The sequence below is a fragment of the Emys orbicularis genome, chromosome 4 (assembly GCF_028017835.1).
Source record: "Emys orbicularis isolate rEmyOrb1 chromosome 4, rEmyOrb1.hap1, whole genome shotgun sequence".
Classification (NCBI taxonomy): domain Eukaryota; kingdom Metazoa; phylum Chordata; order Testudines; family Emydidae; genus Emys; species Emys orbicularis.
Genome location: NC_088686.1, coordinates 144,703,807 through 144,728,314, shown reverse-complemented (window position 1 = coordinate 144,728,314; position 24,508 = coordinate 144,703,807). Strand labels below are relative to the sequence as shown.

Genomic DNA, 24,508 nt, shown 5'->3' with positions numbered 1-24,508 from the left:
GGCCTTTAACCTTAGTCTCATCTCAAGCTCTTTCCACCTATGGAATGCTCTCTGGTGATTTGCTGCCTTCTCATGGCATGCCAGATTTCTAGCCAGATTTTTCCAGTCCTTTGTTCCTGTAGACCCCAATGTGGCTGGAACATTAGACTGGAAGAGTTTGCAACAAAAACAGTATGCAGCATTCTGGGCTTTTGAGTACATAAGCCATGGCCTCTCCACTTTGTCACCATTGGGGATTTCACACCAGTAATGTGTTGGAAGGAAACTTCTATTTTCATTGTCTTTGGGGAACTTTTTCACCAAGTTTTTCACCTGCTGTGGCCCATGCAGTACAAGGAAGTCCCTCAGGCTACTGCTCAAGTGGGTCCATAGTCCTGGATCATCTAGATTTAAGGAACTAAACTCAGCAGCAGCTGTTTCTTGCGCCTCCACCACACTCTTCTCTGATCTACACTTTTCTTCAGGAATGTGCATGGTTACATCTATTTGAGATGGAGATATGGATGCAGTAGCTGCCAGGTCACCTGCACTCTGACTAACTGGAAGATCAGGCATCTCCTCACCACTCACATCCTCACTGGGGCTGGAAGGCTCACCGTGAACATTTGTGTCTATAAAAATAACAGGAGTACTTGTGGCACCTTAGAGACTAACAAATTTATTAGAGCATAAGCTTTCGTGGGCTACAACCCACTTCTTCGGATGCATACCTATGCATCCGAAGAAGTGGGTTGTAGCCCACGAAAGCTTATGCTCTAATAAATTTGTTAGTCTCTAAGGTGCCACAAGTACTCCTGTTATTTTAGCCGTATAAATGTTGTGGCTTTGAACGTCTTAGACTTAACGCTAAAATTTTAGATGTTTGTCATTTCTCCTCATGAGTTTGCTGTCACGGGCCTATGGTTTGAAATGGAATAATAACAACTCTCCCAGTGAACAAGTCTCCCCCATGGAAAGTGTCTCTACTGTGACTTTGGAAGAAAATATACCTAACCCATAAAGAAGCACTCTTAGTGTGCAATAAGAGGGTCCATGGGATGAGTTAGTGTGGAGTTAGCTATTGCCCTTTTAATTCACAGCCTTGTTGGACACACTTCTCAAGTTTTGCCCCACCCTTTCCCCAGCACTGCTCATTGCCTCAGGGTATGTCTACACTACGGGATTAATCCGAATTTACAGAATTTGATTTTTGGCAACAGATTGTATAAAGTCGAGTGTATGCGGCCACACTAAGCATATTAATTCGGCAGTGTGCGTCCATGTATCGAGGCTAGCATCGGCTTCCGGAGCGTTGCACTGTGGGTAGCTATCCCATAGTTCCCGCAGTCTCCTCCACCCATTGGAATTCTGGGTTGAGATCCCAATGCCTGATGGGGCCAAAAACATTGTCGCGGGTGGTTCTGGGTACATCCTCCCCCTCCCTCCGGGAAAGCAATGGCAGACAACCGTTTCGTGCCTTTTTTCGTGGGTGAACAGTGCAGACGCCATACCACGGCAAGCATGGAGCCCACTCAGCTCAAGACAGCAGTCATGAACATTGTAAACACCTCGTGCGTTATCGTGCAATTTATGCTGAACCAGAACCTGCAAAACCAGGCGAGCAGGAGTCAGCTTCGGCACCGCAGCAGCGAGAGTGATGAGGACATGGACACAGAATTCTACCAAACCGCGGGCCCCGGCACTTTGGAGATCATGCTGTTAATAGGGCAGGTTATAGCCGTGGAACGCCGATTCTGGGCCCAGGAAACAAGCACAGACTGGTGGGACTGCATAGTGTTGCAGGTCTGGGACGATTCCCAGTGGCTGCGAAACTTTCGCATGCGTAAGGGCACTTTCATGGAACTTTGTGATTTGCTTTCCCCTGCCCTGAAGCGCCAGAATACCAAGATGAGAGCAGCCCTCACAGTTGAGAAGCAAGTGGTGATAGCCCTGTGGAAGCTTGCAACACCAGACAGCTACCGGTCAGTTGGGAATCATTTTGGAGTGGGCAAATCTACTGTGGGGGCTTCTGTGATGCAAGCAGCCAAAGCAATCACTGAGCTGCTGCTACCAAAGATAGTGACTCTGGGAAACGTGCAGGTCATAGTGGATGGCTTTGCTGCAATGGGATTCCCTAACTGTGGTGGGGTGATAGATGGAACCCATATCCCTATCTTGGCACTGGAGCACCAGGGTAGCCAGTACATAAACCACAAGGGGTACTTTTCAATGGTGCTGCAAGCACTGGTGGATCACAAGGGACGTTTCACCAACATCAACGGGGGATGGCCGGGAAGGGTCCATGACACTCGCATCTTCAGGAACACTACTCTGTTTAAACAGCGGCAGCAAGGGATTTACTTCCCAGACCAGAAAATAACCGTTGGGGATGTTGAAATGCCTATAGTTATCCTTGGGGACCCAGTCTACCCCTTAATGCCATGGCTCATGAAGCCATACACAGGCAGCCTGGACAGTAGGAGCTGTTCAACTACAGGCTGAGCAAGTGCAGAATGGTGGTAGAATGTGCCTTTGGACGTTTAAAGGGTCGCTGGCGTATGTTACTGACTCGCTCAGACCTCAGCCAAACCAATATTCCCATTGTTATTGCTGCTTGCTGTGTGCTCCACTATCTCTGTGAGAGTAAGGGGGAGACCTTTATGGCGGGGTGGGAGGCTGAGGCAAATCGCCTGGCCGCTGATTACGCGCAGCCAGACACCAGGGCGATTAGAAGAGCACACCAGGAAGCACTGAGCATCAGAGAAGCTTTGAAAACCAGTTTCATGACTGGCCAGGCTATGGTTTGAAAGTTCTGTTTGTTGAAAACCTGCCCTCTTGATTGACTCATTCCCTGTAAGCAACCCACCCTCCCCACTTCGATCACAGCTTGCTTTCAAAGGAAATAAAGTCACTATTGTTTAAAAATCATGTATTCTTTATTAATTGATTATAAACATAGGGAGAGAACTGACAAGGTAGCCCAGGTGGGGTTTGGGAGGAGGATAGGAGGGAAGGAAAAGGCCACTAAAAAAGTTCAAAATAATGACAGCCTTTTGCTTGGGCTGTCCACTGGGGTGGAGTGGGAGGGTGCACGGAGCTATGAGGAGGCTGGGTGAGGAGGCTATGGAACATGGTGAGGGGGGAGGGAGGTTATAGAGGAGATGCAGCGGCACTCTGTGATCTTGCTGCCGTTCCTGAAGCTCCACCAGACGCCTGAGCATGTCCGTTTGATCACGCAGCAGCCCCAGCATTGCAGTCTGCCACCTCTCATCTCGAGCGTCCCTCATGGCCTCATGTTCACTGGCATCTTTCCTGTACTTTGATACCGTGTCCTTCCACTCATTCAGATGAACTCTTTCACTGCAGGTCAATTCCATGATTTCAGAGAACATTTCATCTCACGTCCTTTTTTTTCGCCGCCTTATCTGAGATAGCCTTCGGGACGGAGGAGGGAGGCTTGATAAATTTGCAGCTGCGGGAGAGAGGGAAAAAAGGTAGAGAAGTATTTTAAAAGATACATTTTACAGAACAATGCTTATACTCTTTCACGGTGAACAACACTATTCACATTACATAGCACCCGTGATTTCGGTACAAGGTTGCATTTTGCATCTTAATATTGAGCGCCTGTGGCTTTGGTGTTAGAGATCACAGACGCAGGTCCGGGCAACAGAATTCGGCTTGCATGCGGCCATGGTAAGCCATTGTCTTTCGGCTTCTGCAGCCTTCCTAAAAGCAGCGCCCTCCTTTCCCACATACCAAGCAAAGCCCATTGAGTGCTGCGGTTTTCCTGTTAACGTGCAGCAGCAGAAACCAAACTAAGCCCCCCCCCCCCCATCCAATTCTCTGGGATGATCGCTTTACCCCTCCCCCCACCGCATGGCTGGTATCAGGGAAGATCCCTGCTAGCCAAACGCAAAAAGCTCAGCGCCAATGATTCTCGCTCCCCCTCACCCCCCGCTTGGCTAACTGCAGGGAAGGATTTCTATTCAGCCACAGGCAAACAGCCCAGTAGGAACGGCCACCTCTGTCCACTTAATTAAATTCCCGTATTTCAACTAGGTTACCATGAACGATATCACTCTCCTGAGGATAACACAGCGAGAAAGAATGGATGTTGCTTGAATGCCAGCAAACACTGGGACCATATGCTGCCAGGCTTTGTAATGCAATGATACCAGATTACTTGCTACTAGCATGGCGTGGTCAAGTGTCCTACCATGGAGGACGGAATAAGGCTGCACTGCCCAGAAACCTTCTGCAAAGGCTTTTGGAGTACCTCCAGGAGAGCTTCATGGAGATGTCCCTGGAGGATTTCCGCTCCATCCCCAGACACGTTAACAGACTTTTCCAGGAGCTGTACCTGCCGCGCATGCATCCCAAGTCCTCAGGGCAAATTATTCATTAAAAAAAGCTTGCTTTTAAACCATGTTTTATATTTACAAAAGCACACTCACCAGAGGTCCCTTCCATGGCTTCATGGTCTGGGATAACACCTTGGGAGGGCTGGGAGGGTACTTCAGTCAGGCTGAGAAAAAGCTCCTGGCTGTTGGGGAGAACGGAGTGCTGTGTGCTCTCCGCAAGCTCGTCCTCCTCCTCCTCCTCATCTTCCCCGTCCACAGAATCCTCAGGCATGGTTGAGATTACCCCCTCCCCGGAATCCATGGTCAGGGGTGGGGTAATAGTGGCGGCCCCCCTTAGAATTGCATGCAGCTCAGCGTAGAAGCGGCATGTCTGCGGCTCTGACCCAGAGCGACCGTTTGCCTCCTTTGTTTTTTGATAGGCTTGTCTGAGCTCCTTAACTTTCACACGGCACTGATATGAGTCCCTATTGTGGCCTCTCTCCATCATGCCCTTGGAGATTTTTTCAAATGTTTTGGCATTTTGTCTTTTGGAACGTAGTTCTGCTAGTATGGAATCTTCTCCCCATACAGTGATCAGATCCAGTACCTCCCATATGGTTCATGCTGGACCTCTTTTTCGATTCTTGGACTGCATGGTTACCTGTGCTGATGAGCTCTGCATGGTCACCTGTGCTCTCCATGCTGGGCAAACAGGAAATGAAATTCAAAAGTTCGCGGGGCTTTTCCTGTCTACCTGGCCAGTGCATCCGAGTTCAGATTGCTGTCCAGAGCGGTCACAATGGTGCACTGTGGGATAGCTCCCGGAGGCCAATACCGTCGAATTGCGGCCACACTAACCCTAATTCGAAATGGCAATGTCGATTTTGGCGCTACTCCCCTCGTCGGGGAGGAGTACAGAAATCGATTTTAAGAGCCCTTCATTTCGAAGTAAATGGCTTCGTTGTGTGGACGGGTGCAGGGTTAATTCGATTTAACGCTGCTAAATTCGAACTAAACTCATAGTGTAGACCAGGCCTCAGACTCCAGGCTGACAGCACAAACCTTGAGACACTGCCTCAGAGCATATACCTCCCTCACATGAGTCACAGGTGAACACAGCTGCTTCACCTGCATCCTCGGGGGACAACATTAAGCTCCTCAAGTGTTCCAGCAGCATAAAGCTAAGCTGGAACTTTTCCAGTAGCACACCTGTGACTCATGTAAGCTGTGTTCACCTGTGACTCATGACCAGACACCAGGCTGTGGATTTTTACAGATCCTCCCTCCTCAAGAAGGGTCCAAAAGTTTTGGGGTTTTTTGGAAGTTTACGGAAAGCTCACTGGGAAAAGAGATTTAAGATGTTTTCATTCCAAAGTCATTCGCCACAGCCTGACACTCTCCCTTCCTCACGGGCGACATCCACTCCTGCACCGAATTGGAAATCTATTATAGCAGCAGCTCTGCCATGCTCTTGTTCTCCTGGATAGGAAAGATCTCGCCAGTATAGAATGAGATTAATATTAGGCCATTGCCTCATTGTCCATGGAGAAAGAAACAGGTTTTGATGTGTATTGTATAAAGTTCTCTTGCTTTTGGATACAGTATCAAGAGGGTCAATCGGGCTCTCCTATTTATCCTCTCATAATAGAGCAAGGAGACATCCAGTGAATTGAAAGCAAAACATTTAAAACAGAAAGATAGTTCAAGATGTTAAGATCAACGCAGCCAGGACTGAACTTTGACCCAGCTGCTAAACGGAAGACTATACTAACTGCACAAGAAATGTCTTGTAGATCAATTGAAACAGAAAAGGAAAAAGACTCACTTCCACAGAACCCTGGGACTTCTGACCATTTTAAGTTGTGAAAGCACGTGGCGCTGGGTAATACTCCAGAGATTCCCGTGTAACTTTGGCGGCAAATAGATCTTTCCTTGGTTCTGACAGAACAATAGTTCTGATTAATGTACAGTGGTACAGCAAATCTGAACAGTGGTGGAGTAATCCAACTACCTAACAATAAAGAAAAACATGTGAGAACGGAAAGCTTTAGCTGTAAGCCTAGGCATGAAAATTCACTTCCTCCCTCTAGTCTGCCAGACCCCAGATTTGGTGACCTTCAAGATATGGCACAAGACTCACCTTGGGTCCTCAGGTCACCTCAGGGAAATGAGGAAGAACGGGAGGAAGTGATGGTGAAATGTTTGTTTTGGAATTGTGTTACAGAATACGGTCTTTTTATTTTCTTTTTCTTATGTTGCTCAAGTACCATGTTATTGGATGCCTTATAAGAACCTGAATAGAATAAAATGAACTAAAGTTGGTATTTTTAACATCCGCCCAGTTTTGATAGGGGAAAAAAAAAAAACCACAAATACATCAAAGAAGATTACATCTAACCAAAGTACATTATAGGATTTCTAAAAAACAAAATTGGTTTTCTAGCAGTTAAACTACCACCAAATCACCCTTTTGTTTATTCGTGTTCAACTATTGGGGGAATGTTACTGTGTATTTATAGAGAGAGTTTTGCAGCATGTGTACGATATCAGCTCTACAGGCTTCAGTGAAGCTATGACAATTTATACTAGCTAAGAATCTGTTCCAAAGCAAATACCTTCTCTTAAAAACTGTTCTAACCTCCGTCAGTGCACTTCCAGACCTTATATTATTCTGAACCCATTTATCAGTATATTACTGACCTCAGACAGCACCTGTTAAACCCCTCCTGTATTTTTCACCCATCATCTTATGTTCACAAAGCCATACATTTAGTAAACTACCTGCACTGTAAGACGTGCTTGGGAGTAAGGGGCAGATAGGTAACCAAGTTCGCTCCCAAAATTTCACAGCAGGGTTACCACTAACATTTTCAAAAATTATACAAGTTAGATCATGGAAATAATGAATGAAAATGTAGTGTACAGTGTGAAATTGTGGAAACTACATCTTTAAACAAACCCAAGTTCTTCCACCTCACTTATTTCTTTTTAATAGGACATGTGCAGTTGTGTCTATAGCAAAAGGAGGGATAAAAAGCCATTCAAAGTGTCACATCATTCTTTTATGAACAGCCCCTCACTGACAGTTTCCTAAATATCATTGTTAATGTCTTTAAAAGTTGGTCATGCAACTTATACTTAAGTTATTTTGTGCCTAGCAATAGTAGTTTTACCTGGTGCAAAAAAGTAGCAGAGGAAGACACTAAACACACATTAGTCACCTTTGCATTCAGGAGCAGGTCCACTCCAGATTCCACTTGTTTTATCTTTTGTTGTACAATGAATGGAGGCAGCTCCAGTAAGCTGGAACCCACGGTCACAGCTGTAAGTTACTGATGAGTTATAAGCAAAATTTTCTACACCCCTGCCATCATATGTCCCATTGGCAATGTAAGGAGGGGAAGAACAAGTAATCACTGTAGGAAAAGAGAAGGTCATGAATAGGAATGTTTGAGTGTTGTTGTAGCTGTGTCAGTCTCAGGATATGAGAGAGACGAGATGGGTGAGGTAATATTGAGAGCCCTGTGTAGCTTAAAAGCTTATCTTTCACCAACAGAAGTTGGTCCTAAAGAGATGATCTCACCAACCTGGTCTCATTAATATTAATAAAAGTTTCAGTTAAGAGTGCAAACATTTACTTAAGAAGAAGTTTATCTAAGAGCCCTAAAAGAAGAAAAATATTTAGCCATTTGAAAATCTAGTTAGTATTGTATTTTAACCAAATTTGAGAGAGTTTCCTCCCTCCGATTCAGAAGTCTTCCTTCTTTCAAGCTTTACTCCACCCTCTTCTAAATGTTATCATGCAAACTGGCGCTAGTCCCCATGACATAGGACCCTGGCAAACTCTCTCACCAGAGCACATCCATTCCCAAACATTACTCATAGGAAAGGAGGGTTTCATGACCTTGGGGAACAGTGATAAGGTTTTCAAGTATTCCCAGTAGGAAAATTAAAACATTTCTCATAGCAACAGCATGGCCGACAGCCCCTCCACATAAGTATCCAAAACAGGAGAGAGGCAAATGAACTGTGAGAGGTTTTAGAGAGTGAGTTCTACTCCAAAGAAACCTCAGATTTAGGCGTATAGTGAAGGTTGGATTAGTCTTACCTTGGCAAGTTGGAAGTTCACTCCATTCAACTTCATCTCCCTTAAGCCTACATTGAATGAAAGGCCGCCCAATCAATTTGTACCTAAATAGCGCGCACACACACACACACACACACACACAAGAAAAAAAGAGTATCAAGTTTCTGACCTAGTGCTTTGATTGCTTGTGTAACTGTTTGGCAATTTGGAATATGGATTCTTTCAGTTTACAAGTGGTGACTTATGACCTGGATGAAGCCTTATTATGGGTTGAGTTAAAACCTCGTTGAGATTGATGGGTGTCAATGTACCCTTCCATTAATAAAAAGAACGAGGAGTACTTGTGGCACCTTAGAGACTAAAACTTATTTGGGCATAAGCTTTTGTGGGCTAAAACCCAATAAATTTGTTAGTCTAAGGTGCCACCAGTATTCCTCGTTCTTTTTGCTGATACAGACTAACACGGCTACCATTCTGAAACCTTCCATTAATATAATTGTGAGAAGTCCATCACAATGCCCCCCCTAAAAACAGAAATAATGTGAACCCACTCAGGAGTTTTGCACTGTGTGGGTGGAAGGATTTTTGCTGAGAGGTGGGTTTTTTTGGGGTGCCGGGGTCACAAGGCAAAACAGAACCAGGGAGACTGATACAACCTGAACAAAGCCAAGCAGAAGCTTGTAAGCATGGTGTGACCCTGAAAGAAAGGCTGTGGGTCAAGGGTGCTGGATGAAAAGAAGCTTGGGCATGTAAGCTTAAAAAAAAACAAAACAAAAAACACCTTACTCCTTTGCCTTTGGTTTCTCCTGCATTTGGAGAAGCGTGACTTTCTACATTCCTTGCAAATAAGCAAGGCTACAAAGAAAATACCCGATTCCATCAGCAATTTCCACTCCCAACTGAAACATCACCAGGGCCCTGAACTTTGACTAGCCACTTGGTCAAAAACGGGCAACAAACACTGAATAAGATCATTCCTGCTGTGAAAGTACCAGCATGACCAAGGCACACGGAGTAGTAAAAGGCAATTTAAACAAGCAAATAGGTGGATACAACACGCTCTCTGGAAGCTTAACCGGTCTATACCGAATCAGACACTTGGGAACAGTCATTAATCCTGTGCGCAGCAAAACGGTGGGTTCTCTCCCCTCTAACTCGCACATTGTAGCGATCCTTACTTCTTCCATTGCTAGAGAAGGCAGAAAGAGTCCCTAAACCAGTGCCAGTTACTCAGTGTGATGAATCCCCAAAGGACTAGTAATGTTAGATACTGTCAGACTGTTCAGAGTGCTTTCACACGTGAAAGGGTTTAGACTTGCTTGCTACAAGCCGACAACTACTGTTGCGGTCCCATCCTGTGGAACCGTTCTGAATGGAACAACCTGGCATTCTACACCTTTGATAACTGCCTTGTTATCCGGGGTAGTCAAGAATTAAAAATACTGTCCACTCTGACCATACGCTTCACTCCGAAAGTCAATGGTTCAGCCCAAGCATCTCTAGGCCACCACAGGGGAAGGCAAGAGAGGCAGTTTGCCCCAGGCCCCCCCTTTAAGAGGGCCCTCAAACTGAGGGATGTTGCAAGCTCAGCACACCAGGTTGCAATGCAATGACAGAGGGGCAACAGGGCCAAACCTGAGCAGTGCTGCAACCTCATGTGCCAGGTCTCAACGCCCAGAGCTGGTCCCAGCCTGACTGGACAGGAGCCACTTCCGTGGGCTCACTCCCTCCTCATCCCCCACCCCAGCAGTAATCTATTTTTGGAAGGGTGGGAAACCTCAGTTCCAGATTTTGCCCCAGGCCTTCCAACGTCTGTGCAGGCCTGGCTACCCCTCCTCTGTCAGCAGCATTTCATTTCCAAGATTGTGTCACCTTTAAAAGATGCTTGCATAGAAATTAGTGAATAGGGTATGCAGCCACACAGCGTTCCCTTCTAACGAAGTGGGTATTCACCCACGAAAGCTTATGCTCCAATACTTCCGGTAGTCTATAAGGTGCCACAGGACTCTGTCACTTTTTACAGATCCAGACTAACACGGCTACCCCTCTGATACTAGCCTTCCCTACCGTCTTTCCTCTAGCACTGCGGGATAAGGCAACATCTGTACTACAGAGACTATACAAACATAGCTATGCCTGCAGAACACTACAGCGTACATGCAGCCGACAACATTTTTTTCTGTCGCTGTAGAAACACCACCTCCCAGAGGGACAGTCCTAGGTTGACTGACACATTCTTCTATGGATCTAGCTGCATTTACACCAGGGGTTATGTCAGCATAGCTATGGTGCTCAGGGGTGTGGATTTTACACACCCTGAGTGCCATACCTACGTCAACCTATATTAAGCAGAGACCAGGCCTAACCATGTGTGTTTAGAGTTAGGGGGTGTTAAGGTTTTAATAGGAAAGAGACAAAGAACAGTTTTTGGTACAGAGCTGTTTTTCATTTCGCAACTAAAGATCTTTTCCAGTTCTCTAAACCCTGATTAAAACCATGCATGCAAAATTTGAACCAAGTTACAGATTGATGGAAAGCATGGTTCATAGAAGTGCTTTGTAGCTGCAAAGGCAACTGACAGACCAATTGTACTGGGGTAGTTTTTTCAAATAGACACTTGAACCCCCACACCTTCTATGCAGTACTTCCTTAAAAAAAAAAAAAAAAATTATATATACATACATACACACACACAGTCATTTTATGCTCACCTATTTGTCTAGACACCTACCATAATTTGGACCTACTTTCTATTGTGTGTAAAAGCTTAAAAATATTTGTGCCAAGTTTAGTTTGTGATAGAAGTTATACTTAGGCCAGAATCACACCCAGGGCGCATGCTACAAAATGTAGGGCATCCGAGAAATATTTCAACCAGGAAGTGTTCTTCCCACCAGAAGCCAGGCCACTGAGACTCCACCTCACCACCTACAGGATAACTCCACCTGACAACATTTGCATTCCATGTGGAAAGATTTAAGTTCAAGCCCAGCTGCATGTGAACTGGGACATACTGGGCCTGATTTTATACTTGTTATAGACTCTGTGGCACTACATAAGCCATCTGGACAGGATCTGGTGTTCACTGAACTATACTAGGTGCAAAAAGTAAAGGCACCACAGCAAATCCCTATTCTCCCTCCTCTACACACAGCTGGGACTTCTTCCCATTTCAACTTCATCATTAAAATGGGGAGGGTGGAGTCAGAATCCATACTACCAAACTGTTTGAAAGCTCTACTTCCAAATGAGAACCCACCCCAATGCTGCAGTTGATAGCACTACCCCCAAGTATGGTTTGAAGTTAGACCATGCATTATTTTGCAGTTAGCCAGCAATTGTATACCAAAGTTCTGTGAATTAACTACCAGAGGCACCTTGACACTCACCCATCTTCACAGAGGAAGTCTACTTTTGCACCATACAGAAATTCTGTTATACGAACAGCTCTGCCATGGAGTAGTTCTCCTGGATGACCACATGATTTCCCTAATAGAGACCAAGGCTAGGATTAGCATTAATTTGTGTTGTCATGATGGAAACAGAAGAGCTAACAACAACATACTTAGGAAGGCTATAGCTGCATGCCCACTCAGACCACTTTATATAGTAAGCATCACACCAAACCAGATCACAGGGTCTTTTAGTCCAGTACCATCCCTCTGACAGTGGCTCTGAACACACGAGTAAGACCCACATGGGGCTCAACCATACCAGTGGCAACTGAAGGTGCTCCACCCCTGGCAGGCTGTACCCTGCACAGGTGTCCAGACCAAAAGAGGTAATTATGCAATAAAATGCCCACTGGAGCCAGGGGCAGAGAGCGGGAAGGACAGTTTTGTCAAAACCCCAGTTAATGGTTGACTTGTGTCCCGAAGGTAAAAGACCCTGATGTCTTTTTATCCTTATTTATGCATGTTAAGTGTACAGCCTTTTTTTTTTTTTAATCCCACAGAATTCTTTGATTCAGTATTTAGTGGCAGTAAGTGCCACAAGTTACCAAGCATTGTGGAAAAAATACTCCATCCATGTCATCCATTTTAATGAAGACAGACAAGAAACCTCCCATAATCCTCAGGAAAGTTCAATGGCAGAAAGTCCTCCTCCCCCCTACAACAAGTAATTTACCAGGGTTATTCTAGTTGAAATGTACTGCATTAGAAATTTACTTTCCATATGAAATTCAAAGCAGACATACTGTATTCATACAGCCAGTGCTATCCTGGTACTTGATCTTCTCCGGTCAGTTTTAAGAACAGCTAAATATTCCATGGAAATACAGCTATTGCAATTTATCCTAAGAGAAAACCTGGCTAACAACCCTTCAAACTAAGTATCAATTAAGCTAGCAAACTGGGAGCCAGCTGCCTGGTGGTCCTAATTGTGAAAGATGTTTTCAGATCAAGTGAGACCGAAAAGTAACAAAAAAAGATACTCCTACAAAACTCAGGGGCTTCTGACCATGTTAAGTTTCCAAGACAAGTACGAACAAGAAGCATTTCCGTGATGTTTTCATACCCTGGGCGACAAGTATATCTCACAGTGACCCCAACAGGATGGTAATTCTTGCTCTCATCTTCCTTACTTAAGGCAGCAAACTTTAACCTTGTTGGGGCACCACAGCTACCTAGCAGTAGAGACAGACATTAGATCTGAAAGGTTTGGCTATGAAGACAGGTATAAAAACAGTCTGTTGTAACAATACACCAAAACTCAGTGTTTAGAAAACAAATTACTCCCTTAGCAGTATTTAGGGAGGTTACTAACAATCACATTTGGATGCCCTTTGTTAAAATAGACCCCATGCTGAATGGGCCCCCAATAGAAAACTTTTTATTGTTTTCTAATTTTTGAAAATTGGTATTCCATTGGTAAGTATAACGCTTAATTAACTGGAATATTTGATTAACCGGTACCCCCCATTCCCCCAACATGCTGGATAGCAAAGCTTTTACTGTATTATAAATCCAGGAAATTCAGGAGTTAAGGTTACTTTTACCATCTCCCCAAAAACATGTTTAAGTATGGAAATGCAGAGTTAGGCCACCCAAATAACCCTAGTAGTGATGCCAAGAAATAAGCATACAACTAGGATTCCTGCATTTCAGTGTTTGTAGTCCCAGACTAGATGAAAGACATTAAACTTCATGTAAATTTTCCCCCCTTCCCTTTGGGTATCATTACAGGGCAGAGCTATTTTTGACTATACCTACCATACTACATAGGAAAGGTCTTATCTTTTCATAAGTGAAAGGCAGCCCAAGAAACTTTATTCCTGAGAAATAAAATACTTACGACCACAAAACTCATTGATGTTTGACCACTGAGAGTTTGAAAGGCACACTACAGTGTCTGACTTTCCAGGGATTTTAACAAAGCCATCACGGCACCTGTATGTAACTTGTGTGTCAACAGGGAAGCCCTCTATCCGATCCATATCAGAGGGGATAGCATGATTCAGCTTTGGCAGGGGCCCACAGTCACCTGTGGACAAAACAAAGGCCCATTTTAACAGAACATATTTAGTCTAGTCGCTTTGCACACCAGAAGGATCCTGAAGCCACCAGATGTGAGAAGAGGGAACTGCGACAGACCAAGTGAGCCCACCAGGGAGGTTACTCCGATTTCCCAGACCCAGACAACCCCACCCACCTCGGGGGGTTAAACTGGGAGCTGAAGACGTGGCCGGCAGCAATAGCCACACAGCTGGGTAACACAAGATACATAAATCAGGGCCAACCCTCGCATGCATTTCCCCCATGGCGGGAACCCCGCAGACCGAGGGAACCCCGGGGGCAGGCGGCAGTCCCCGGGCTGAATGCACCGGGGAAGGGGCTCAGGGGGACCCAGCGCACAGAGCAGGCAGAGAGGCTCCCCTTTGCCTGGAAGGGACCCCCCCCAGCGACAGGAGGGGCAAAAGCGCAGCCCCAGACCCGGTCCCAGGTAGCCCCTAGCTTATGCTCTGGGCCCCCCATACACCGGGACTGTCCGTAGCCCGCCGGCCCCGGGGAGCCCCGCCCTGCACGGCGCACGGAGGTGCTTGGCCGAGCCGCAAACTCACTGCGAGTCCCGGGCAGCAGCAGCGCTAGGAGCCCCAGGGCCAGCGCGGGGCCGGGGAGCCCCGGGGACATGGCGGGGGCGGGCAGGGAGCTCCGAACCGCACCCTGCGCCGTGCTCGGCACAAGTGAGAAAGGCGGCGAGTCGGGGCCTGACTAGCGCCTGAATTGTTGGAGGAAGGGGCGGGGCCTGAATAGCGTTGAGGCTGGTTGGAGGCGGGGTTAGGAGCGAAGGGGCGGGGCCTGAATAGCGTTAAGAATGGTTGGAGGCGGGGTTAGGAGCGAAGGGGCGGGGCCTGAATGGCGCTGAGACTGGTTGGAGGCGGGGTCAGGAGGGAAGGGGCGGGGCCTGAATAGCTCCATGAATGGTTGGAGGCGGGGTCAGGAGAGAAGGGCGGGGCCGGAATAGCGCTGAGACTGGTTGGAGGCGGGTTTAGGAGCGAAGGGGCGGGGCCTGAATAGCGCTGAGAATGGTTGGAGGCGGGGTCAGGAGAGAAGGGGCGGGGCTGGCTGAGGCTGAATCCAGTTGGTTACAGCAAACACAGACAGGAGGTTGATCTTAATGTCACCGTTAACACACGCAGCAAAGGAACTGAAATACCAAAACACACACCCTTGGGCTTTAGTTTCAAAAGAGCTCAGCACAATGAATATCATTGTGAAGACTTGAACATCTGTCCTCACTTTGGAGATTTTTTTTTCCATTGGAGCAATCAAACATTTGGCAGAGAGACGAGAAAACAAAGCTTTATGTAATGTGTGTGTTACAGGCTCAGAAACTGGATTGTCTAATTTAGCAGGGGACAGGGATGGGCAATAAACGTTCATGTTTTGACGCTGTGTTTCCTTTGGCAAAAGTGCAAATTGGCAAAAGAAACTGAGAGCACTGCAGCTGCGGCCACAGACATGCAAGCTTGGGAGGGGCTAGACAGTTCAATACAATCTCTTTTTACAACATGGGAAGGAGGTGTAGTTATAGGCCACCTCGCATGTGGTGATAGACTACCAAGATTGTTGCCGGCACAGAAGCCCGAGGACAGCAACAGTGGGGTTCGTTGCCCGGTGTGCTTCGCGCCAATAAACATACCGGGGTGGAGAAACAATCAAAGTTTATTTGAGATCTCAAAGTAGTGCAAGGAGACAGGCAAGTCTCAAATCAAGCACACCAGCAAAAAACAGTTTCTCTCTTCTTTATACATTTTACAACTAAGCCCCCCCCCTCTCCCCCTCTCTCCCACACCCCCCCATCACCCCCCCCACCACCCCATCCCCTCTCTACCGAAGGCATGTTTATACATTTAAGCCGTTAAATCATTCTAGGGCTATAAATCTAGCTTGTTAGTAACATTCCTCTAAACAGTTATTTGGTTCTGTTTACCCTTAGTTTATTACCCCTTCTCCAGCTAGAAACATGCAAACCTCATCATTATTGCTTGGTACCTGGTATGAGCAAGGTCGTAATTGGTAACTGGCTGTTTACACATTCCAATTTCTGTCCTTGTCTTTTGAGGCCGATTAGAGTTAAACCTGGAAGGACAGAGTTTAAACATGGAAGAACTTTGGTTCATATAGGCCTAATGACGTCAACAATTCCCTCCTTTGAGAATACTCAACAAGCTTTTGGCTGAGTTTTCTCATATTCTGTAGACAAGATACGATTGAGTGCCATGGAGCTGGGGTTCTCAATGAGAGGGTATGCTGGGATTTCTGGGGAACGGGGGGCACAAAGCTTACGGAGGAGCAATTTAAAACAAGCAATCAGGAGAAGGGTGACTAGGCACAGTACCACACCTGTGAGGAGGAGACGCACAAGGCTATTTCCCAGTCCTCCTAGGTTGGGCAACCAACTCCAAAGGGAATCAAAAACTGTGGGTTCCCTTTCCTGAGCCTTCCACTGCTCAAAAGCCTGTTCGGCTGACAGGACGTGCTTGTTAATGTCCTGTAAGTTTTCTGGGACATAAGTACAACATTCACTCCCAATAAGGACACACACCCCGCCCTGGGAGGCTAAAACATAATCTAAGGCCTGTCTGTTTCGCAGGGACAGCAACCGGAGCTAGTAAAGCTCTGAGTTAAGGCTTTTCTCTATGGCCAAGGTCTCATTGGCATACTTGGTGAGAAACACAGAGAGCCTGTGATAAAATTGAGCCAGTCGTCCCACCCCATAGGATGGGAGAAAGATCATACCCAATCTGTCTCCTTCTGTAATGGGCTCTGGGGTGGCATACAAAAATCTATGCTGCCTAGGGCGGCCAGGGGGCAGTTTAGGGAGGACACGAAGGGGAGGGGCAAGATATCCTAGATAGCAGCTTCCATACCACCGATGCAGTAGCCACTTATAGGCAGAGGTACCGCAAATATAAAAGGAGTGGCCATTCCCTACCAAGCCATTATAACCGCTACTCCACCTATTTACTTGTCTGTCATTAAACGATCCGAACCGGGCGGTAGAGTCGGATTTGCCGTTAACATAGACAGGGATGGAAGTGTCACTGTCAGGGGATAAATAATACTGACAGGTGCTATTCCCAGCAAACCAGGTGTGATTGCTGGACTTAAACTGTCGATAGCACACCAAACCAGGGGCCACTGGCCGCAACCTAATAGGGGAAGGGATATACGTTGAGTTGGCCTGCGGCTTCCAGGGGTCGTCACTTAACGCATACTGGGACTCAATGGTACAGTTCTGTGACAAGGGGGTACCCGAGGCATTTTTCCCCCTACTGAACCATCCCCAACAGTTATCTGACCAATTCTGGGGAACTACCCTCCAGGGTAACCCTGCAGCATGGTGCGGGATTTGGGAGCACACCCAGCAGTTAGAGAGGTTAAACTCTTGGGCAAAGCAAACCTTCAGGGACTCATATGTGTTTGTCTCTAAGTTAGTAGGGATTCCTTTCCATCCCGCATGTGCCTGGGGGGAAACGGGAGTTAACAAGAGGAGTGTCCCTATGGCAAAGAGCACCACTGTGGCAGACCCTGGACCTGAACTCATATTGGGCAGGTGACCCTAGGGCCTAACAATCACAATTCCCCCAAATACCCACAAAATAACAATTACCAATAGCAAGCAGATTAAAAACAACAGGGACCAGGCCACCAGGTTAGGCCGGCCCTGTGAAAATAAACACAACCAACGCTCAGAGGTCTCGCGGGGAGTGCACTGTGACTGTCCAGAGAGATCACAGGGCATTCCCAGCAGACACAATTGTCATCTGAATAACAGCTTAAGTCCCAGATCGTCGCTGGCAGTCTTCTCTGCATACTGAATGGTCCACCGTTCAGGAGCAGGCACTGCTTTCAGACGAGAGTGATGAATCCAGTTCTTGTGTCCCTCAACCTTTGCTGCTGTATGGGAGACCAGCAGGATGGTGTGGGGTCCCTTCCACTTCTCTTGGAGAGGCTCGTCCTTCCAAGTCCGAACGAGTACGGCATCGCCTGGCTGCAAGGAGTGGATCGGGGCATCCAGCGGGAGAGGCTGCAAATCTTTGGTATACCTGTGGAGAGAACAAAGAACAGCAGACAGAGAGCACATGTACTGAGATAAGAAGCCACACCCCATTTCCCACTCCCCTGCCAGAACCGGTGTACCATTCATAGGCCATGCCCTTCCAAACATAATCTCGAAGGGACTGAGCCCTAACCTGCCCTTAGGGAGAGCGCGAATGCGGAGCAAAACAAGGGGCAAAGCATCAGGCCACTTAAGGGAAGCCTCTTGGCAAACCTTTGAGAGGTGCCGCTTAAGAGTCTGATTTGTACGCTCCACTACCCCACTGGCCTGCGGTCGCCATGGCGTGTGAAGCTTCCAGGGGATCTGTAGGGCATCCGATATCTTTTGAACGACTTGGGATGTGAAGTGTGTTCCGTTGTCAGATTCCATCCACTGGGGAAGCAATCTGAGCCTTACTCTGTGCCACTCGATATCCTCGGAGTCCAACAAAGTTCAGGAGGCTCACAGTGGCTTTAAGGCAAGAGGTTAGACCCACAGCAGCAATTAACAAGTCATCCACATATTGCAGGAGGAGGACTTTGTCCTCGTTGTCCCACTCCTCCAAGTCTCTAGCCAGAGCCTGGCTGAAAAGGGTGGGGGAATTTTTAAATCCCTGGGCCAGCACTGTCCAGCAAAGCTGCTTTCTAACCCTCCTTTTGTCCTCCCACTCGGAGGAGAAAATCTCCTGAGACTGGGGGTCAACCGGAATCGTGAAGAAAGCATCCTTTAAATCCAGGACTGAAAAATGGGTGTACTGCCCCCCTATAGAGGCCAACAATGTATACGGATTTGGAACAAGGGGGTGTAGAGTCTTAACCCGCTCATTAACTGCCCTCAGGTCCTGAACCAGCCGGTATGTGCCATTGGGCTTTTGTACAGGCAAGATAGGAGTGTTCCAAGCTGACTGGCTTCTCGAAGTACCCCGCACTTTAGGAACTGGTCTATAGTCTCCTGCAGTCCCTCTCTGGCTTCCCTTTTGATCGGATACTGCTTGATTCGCACTGGACCTTTTCCTGGCAAGAGCTGAACAGTAATAGGAGTATGATGGGCTGCCTTTCCTGGGATCCCTGATGCCCATACCAGAGGAAAAACCCGCTTCTCCCACTGACTCCACTCTGGGCCTTGCATAGCTGAGGGCTCAATTGCAAGGGTCATTATCCAGGCATTCTCTGGGGGTAAGGTGAGGCTTATTTCATCTTGAGTGAAATGCAGGGTGGCACCTAAGCGACAAAGCAGGTCCCGTCCTAATAGTGGCGTTGGACAATCGGGGAGGTAAACCAGTCTGTGAGATAGAGTTCTGTTCCCCAAAGCACATTCCGCTGGGGCATATACTGGGCACTTAGTTCCTTTCTCTGTGGCTCCCACCACAGTGAGGGAATCTGCCACAGGCAGCTGAAGGGGTTGGTTTACAACAGTTCGTGCAGCTCCAGAGTCTATTAAAAAGTCTATGTCCGAATCTCCCACCCGCATTTTTACTCGGGGTTCCAGGGGCAGGATAGTCCGTCTCCCCTGACACCCCTATTCTTGATCCTCTGCTGCCATCATAGGGGTACCTTCCCTTTCGGGGCACTCATTTTTCCAATGTCCCTCCTTTCGGCATATGGCACACTGGTTGCGACCCAGATGCCTTTCCTGTAAGCCAGGGCGCCCACGCCCACGTCCTCTCATTCCCCGGCCCCTTCCACCTTCCTGAAATCTTCCCCTGCCACCAGCCTGTACTGCTGCAACCATCATTTTCACTTGCCTCTTTTCCTTTTCTCCCTCCCTAAGGCTGTAAGCCCTGTTTGCAGTTTCCAGAATCTGTGCCATTGTCATGCCCATCAAATCCTCCTTTTTCTGCAGTTTCCTTTTAATATCAGGGGCAGCACGGCTGGTAAAGATACCCTTTATAATTGCCTCAGTTGCCTGATCATCGGGATTGGCATTAGTAGTTTGCCTGATGGTATCCCGAATACGCTGCAGAAAAGCAACCGGACTCTCTTTTGGCTCCTGTACTAGCTCATACGGCTTAGCCCAATTGTTATGTCGGACAGCTGAGTGTCGGAGACCATGTAATAGGAGCTCCTTGTATACAAGGGTGAAATCCACCGGCACATTGGGATTCCACCGGGGGTCTGCTGTAGGGACCTGGACTGCAGCAACAGGGACATTTGCTGCGTTTGCCTCATGTCTAAGCTGTGCCTCCTCCCGTGCCTTAGACACAACCTGATTACGCTCCACCTCAGACAGCAGGGTCCGCATAAGGATATGACAGTCATCCCAATCAGGCTTATGGCTAACCAGACACCCTTCAAAGACCGAGATAAACTTGCTTGGATTCGTAGAGAATTCCCCTGCCTGTGCCTTAAAGGCTGCTAGGTCCACTGGGTTAAACGGCACATGGGTATAAACCTGCATTGTAGTGGCTGGGCGATTTTCTGTTCCAGTACGGGCTATCCGAGTCTCAATAATCAATGGATAGAATCCCACCGAGGGGGCAATCTCTGTGACCTGAGGCACCCTGTCTTTATATGGTGGGGGTGTTGGAGCCGAAGGGGACACCGACTCTGCCATCACAACCGGGGGAGGGTTCTGGGGACTAACAGTAGTTACTACCGAACCTGTCGGAGTCAAATTACACCTTTGCAAAAGATCTGACCTATCTCTTAACAACATAAACAACTGTGCATACATATGTTCATTCCATTTACCCGTACGCTGACAAAACAAAAGCAATTGAAGGATCGTATTATAATTAAGTGATCCCTCCGGTGGCCACCTTTCCTGGTCCTCTAGCTGATATTGAGGCCAGTCTACTGTACAGAATCTTTTCAGTTTACTTTTAATCAATGGATCCGATCCAAACACTTTCCAGTTCACCAGAATGCATTCTAAGGGCGTACACCTTGCCCTGCCTGCAGTACTCTGCCCCTGCCCCATACTCTAGGGAGACACTGGGCGTCCCCAAGTCAAAACCGGTAAAGTCCCCACTGGACTGTTCCTACCTTATCCAAGGGTCCGGTTCTGCACCGTCGCCCGCAGCTGCTTCTCCACTAATCGAGCGCGTTGCACCGTTGTACCCTCCGGGGTTGACCAAACCACGTCTCCGCCGAGGCCCCCGATGAAGTCACCGGTGCGCGCTGGGCGTCGGTCATCGCCGCAGTCCGTCGACCTCTGAGAGGGGTCCGGGCAAGGCTAAATTTCAGCCTCGAGCCCACCCAGGAACGCCAAGACTGTTGCCGGCACAGAAGCCCGAGGACAGCAACAGCGGGGTTCGTTGCCCGGTGTGCTTCGCGCCAATAAACATACCGGGGTGGAGAAACAATCAAAGTTTATTTGAGATCTCAAAGTGGTGCAAGGAGACAGGCAAGTCTCAAATCAAGCACACCAGCAAAAAACAGTTTCTCTCTTCTTTATACATTTTACAACTAAGCCCCCCCCCCCCACCACCCCCCCATCACCCCCTCCCCTCTCTACCGAAGGCATGTTTATACATTTAAGCCGTTAAATCATTCTAGGGCTATAAATCTAGCTTGTTAGTAACATTCCTCTAAACAGTTATTTGGTTCTGTTTACCGTTAGTTTATTACCCCTTCTCCAGCTAGAAACATGCAACCCTCATCATTATTGCTTGGTACCTGGTATGAGCAAGGTCGTAATTGGTATCTGGCTGTTTACACATTCCAATTTCTGTCCTTGGCTTTTGAGGCCGATTAGAGTTAAACATGGAAGGACAGAGTTTAAACATGGAAGAACTTTGGTTCATATAGGCCTAATGACGTCAACAAGCTCATGGGCAGTCTTTTTAAGGTGAGGGAAACACAGGCTTAGCAGAGGTGTGCGCTTACCCTGAGCACCTAGCGCAGTAGTTTTCAATCTTTTTTTCATTTGCAGACCCCTAACAAATTTCAAATTATGCTGCGGACCCCTTTGAAAATTTCGAATGGAGGTGCGGACGCCTTTGGAAATCTATTGTCTGTATATATAGTTGAATTCTGATGACTTAGTTTTCAGTCTGTCTTTTGTGGACCCTTTAGACATTGTCCGGAGCCCCAGGAGTACATGAACCACAGGTTGAAAACCACTGACCTAGAGGCAGCATGCCTGCTGCTGGCCTCCATAAGCATGAGGGGCCTAATTCATCCCTGTGCTTTATACAACTTTTGTGCCTCAGCTATTCTGGGTTTGACTGCACATGGCTCAGCTCCAACATGGGTCAGAGCAGCCCCCTGGCTTGTCTGCCCGCCTATGGGTGCAAGAAATGGTTTCAGAAACCATGAATAAGTATTTAGTGCAGTAGCACTTCAGCCACACATCCATAACCTTGGAAATATTCCTAGTGCACATGCTGTGTTGGAAGTTCCTGCAGGAACAGTAGTGCGGGAAGTAGAGCTGTCAGATCCCAGGAATATATGGCTGAGAAGCGCAGGGATGAATTGGGGCTATTGATTCCAGTATCTCTGGTATGCTTCCGCAAGGGTTACAGTTCACCATACAGCAACATGCTTACACAACAAAACCCATAGCTGGCGATCCCAGCAGTGGCCAAGGACTGAATGGGCTATGGGGCTGGAACTCCATTTCACCCCTAAAGGTAGTCCCTACAGGTCTGGTTTGTGACACATTGGCAGAGAGCAGCATGGGGGCAGGGGGAATGTACAGTGCTGCTACCCGTGCTGTATTGGTGCTGAGGATAAATGAAGCACTTCACTCTCCAGAGTTGTCTGTGCACATTTCAACAGCGAGGAACAGATCGCCCACTTCACGTTCCTCTCCATCTCTTCTGCTCCAGCCTGCTTCCTAGCCTTGACCCAATGGCCAGTGGTGTAGCCAGGTTCTAAGAGGAGGGGGAGCAAACATAAAAAAGCGCCTCCCTTGGCTCCTCCTCTGGTCACGCCCCCCTTGGCTCCTCCTCCGGCCACTCCGTGCCCCCCCCTTGGCTGGCTCCTCCGGGCCACCGCCCCTCCCCCGCCATGGCTCCTCCGGCCGTGCCACCCCCGCGGCCCCCCCCCGCTCCTCCGGCCGCGCCTGCCACCCCACCATAGCTGCCAGCTGCGCTGCGGACCGCCAGCCTGCGCCCCCCCCCTCGCTCCTCTGGCTGCGGCTGCGGGCCGCGCTGCGGGCCGCCAGCCTGCGCCCCCCCCCCTTGCTCCTCGGGCCGCCATGCTGCACCCCCCGCGCTCCTCTGGCCTTGCCCACTGCCCCTCCATTGGCTGCCGCCGGCCGCGCTGCAGGCCGCCATGCTGCGCACCCCCCTTGCTTCTCCGGCTATGTCGCCCCCTCCCCATGGCTCCTCCGGGCGTGCTGCCCCCCCTTGTCTGCAGGAGTTTAGCGCCGGCCGGCAAGCCAAGCTTCAGAGCGGAGTTTGGGTCCCGCCTGCTGGCGCCATGGTCACCCCTAACTAAGGCGCCACTTTTGGAAAATGTGCTAAGGGTAAGCGGCTGCTTCCCCTGCACCCCGCTAGCTACGCTACTGCCAATGGCTATATACCACTGTGATGAGAGTTGTAAATATCAGGACAGATGAATAGAAAAGCTCTCTTTTTACATATTGCTCAATGCAAGATGCTCTCTAAAAAATCCAGGTGGCTGCCATTCAGGGTCCTGCATTTGGTCAGTGATGTTAGTACTACTAATAAATAGTCAAACTGATTTACATAAGCATGCACATTTTAAATTTCAGAGCACACGCAGTATGTTACATTCATCAGAGATAACTGTTTGCGCTCTCTTTTCTCCCTGATCTTTCACTACTGAGAGTTCAAGTAGCACAATTTTTAACAGGAATAAACCCTAGTAAACAACCCCAGCTGTGTTATAGGCTAGAGATTGAATCCCTCTGTATAGCCACATTTCCTCTTTAACTTAAAAGGTCTAGAAAATTAGTCTCTAGAGCTGCTTACAGTGTAATTGTAACACTGACAGACACCAGTAGACAGGATTGAACATAGACCATTAAGAGCTTAGTGCATGAGCCTCGACCACATGAGCTAAAGGCCAACTGGTCTTAGTTGAGGCTGTAGAGCAAACTAATTTTTTCTCTCTCTTTAAGTGGTCTCAGTACCACGAGATGGGACAGAACTCCACGCCCAGAAGGTGTATGGGTTACATAATGTATTACTCAGCTTCAGAAATGGTGATTAGAGGCCCAGGCTGACTTGGTTCATGCCACCTAAATGGATCGCTAGTGAATGGCCTCTGCTGGTCTTTGTCTACAGAGAAAAGCTAAGTTGTATTATGATCCACGGGTAGAAGAGTAATAGAGAGAGACGTCATAGACTAAGGTAAATTAAATTCAGAGTCCCTTCATGGTGGCAGAGACTGGTTTGGAGCAGGGAGTGCTTCTCCAGAGTATAGGGGGGCGACCGAGGTAGCTAGTGTCACCCCAAAAGTAGGTTAGGCAGCCTGAGTTGCACTGATTCAGCACACCCAAGCTGCAGCTTCTAAGGTGAACTTCTATGGAGCCCCTAGTGCAGAGTTCAGCTGCTTTCTGTCCCTTGTCCCCACCTCATCCTTCCTGGAAATACAATTTGCTCTACCCTGCGAGAGTATCATGCCCCCTTAGAGCTCAGTAG

The 24,508-nt window shown here is 48.0% G+C and overlaps 1 pseudogene; it reads right to left on the bottom strand.

Moving 5' to 3' along the window:
• Positions 1-4,613: 4,613 nt before the first annotated feature.
• LOC135877069 (complement decay-accelerating factor-like) lies at positions 4,614-14,540 on the bottom strand (annotated as a pseudogene).
• Between the last annotated feature and the right edge of the window lie 9,968 nt (positions 14,541-24,508).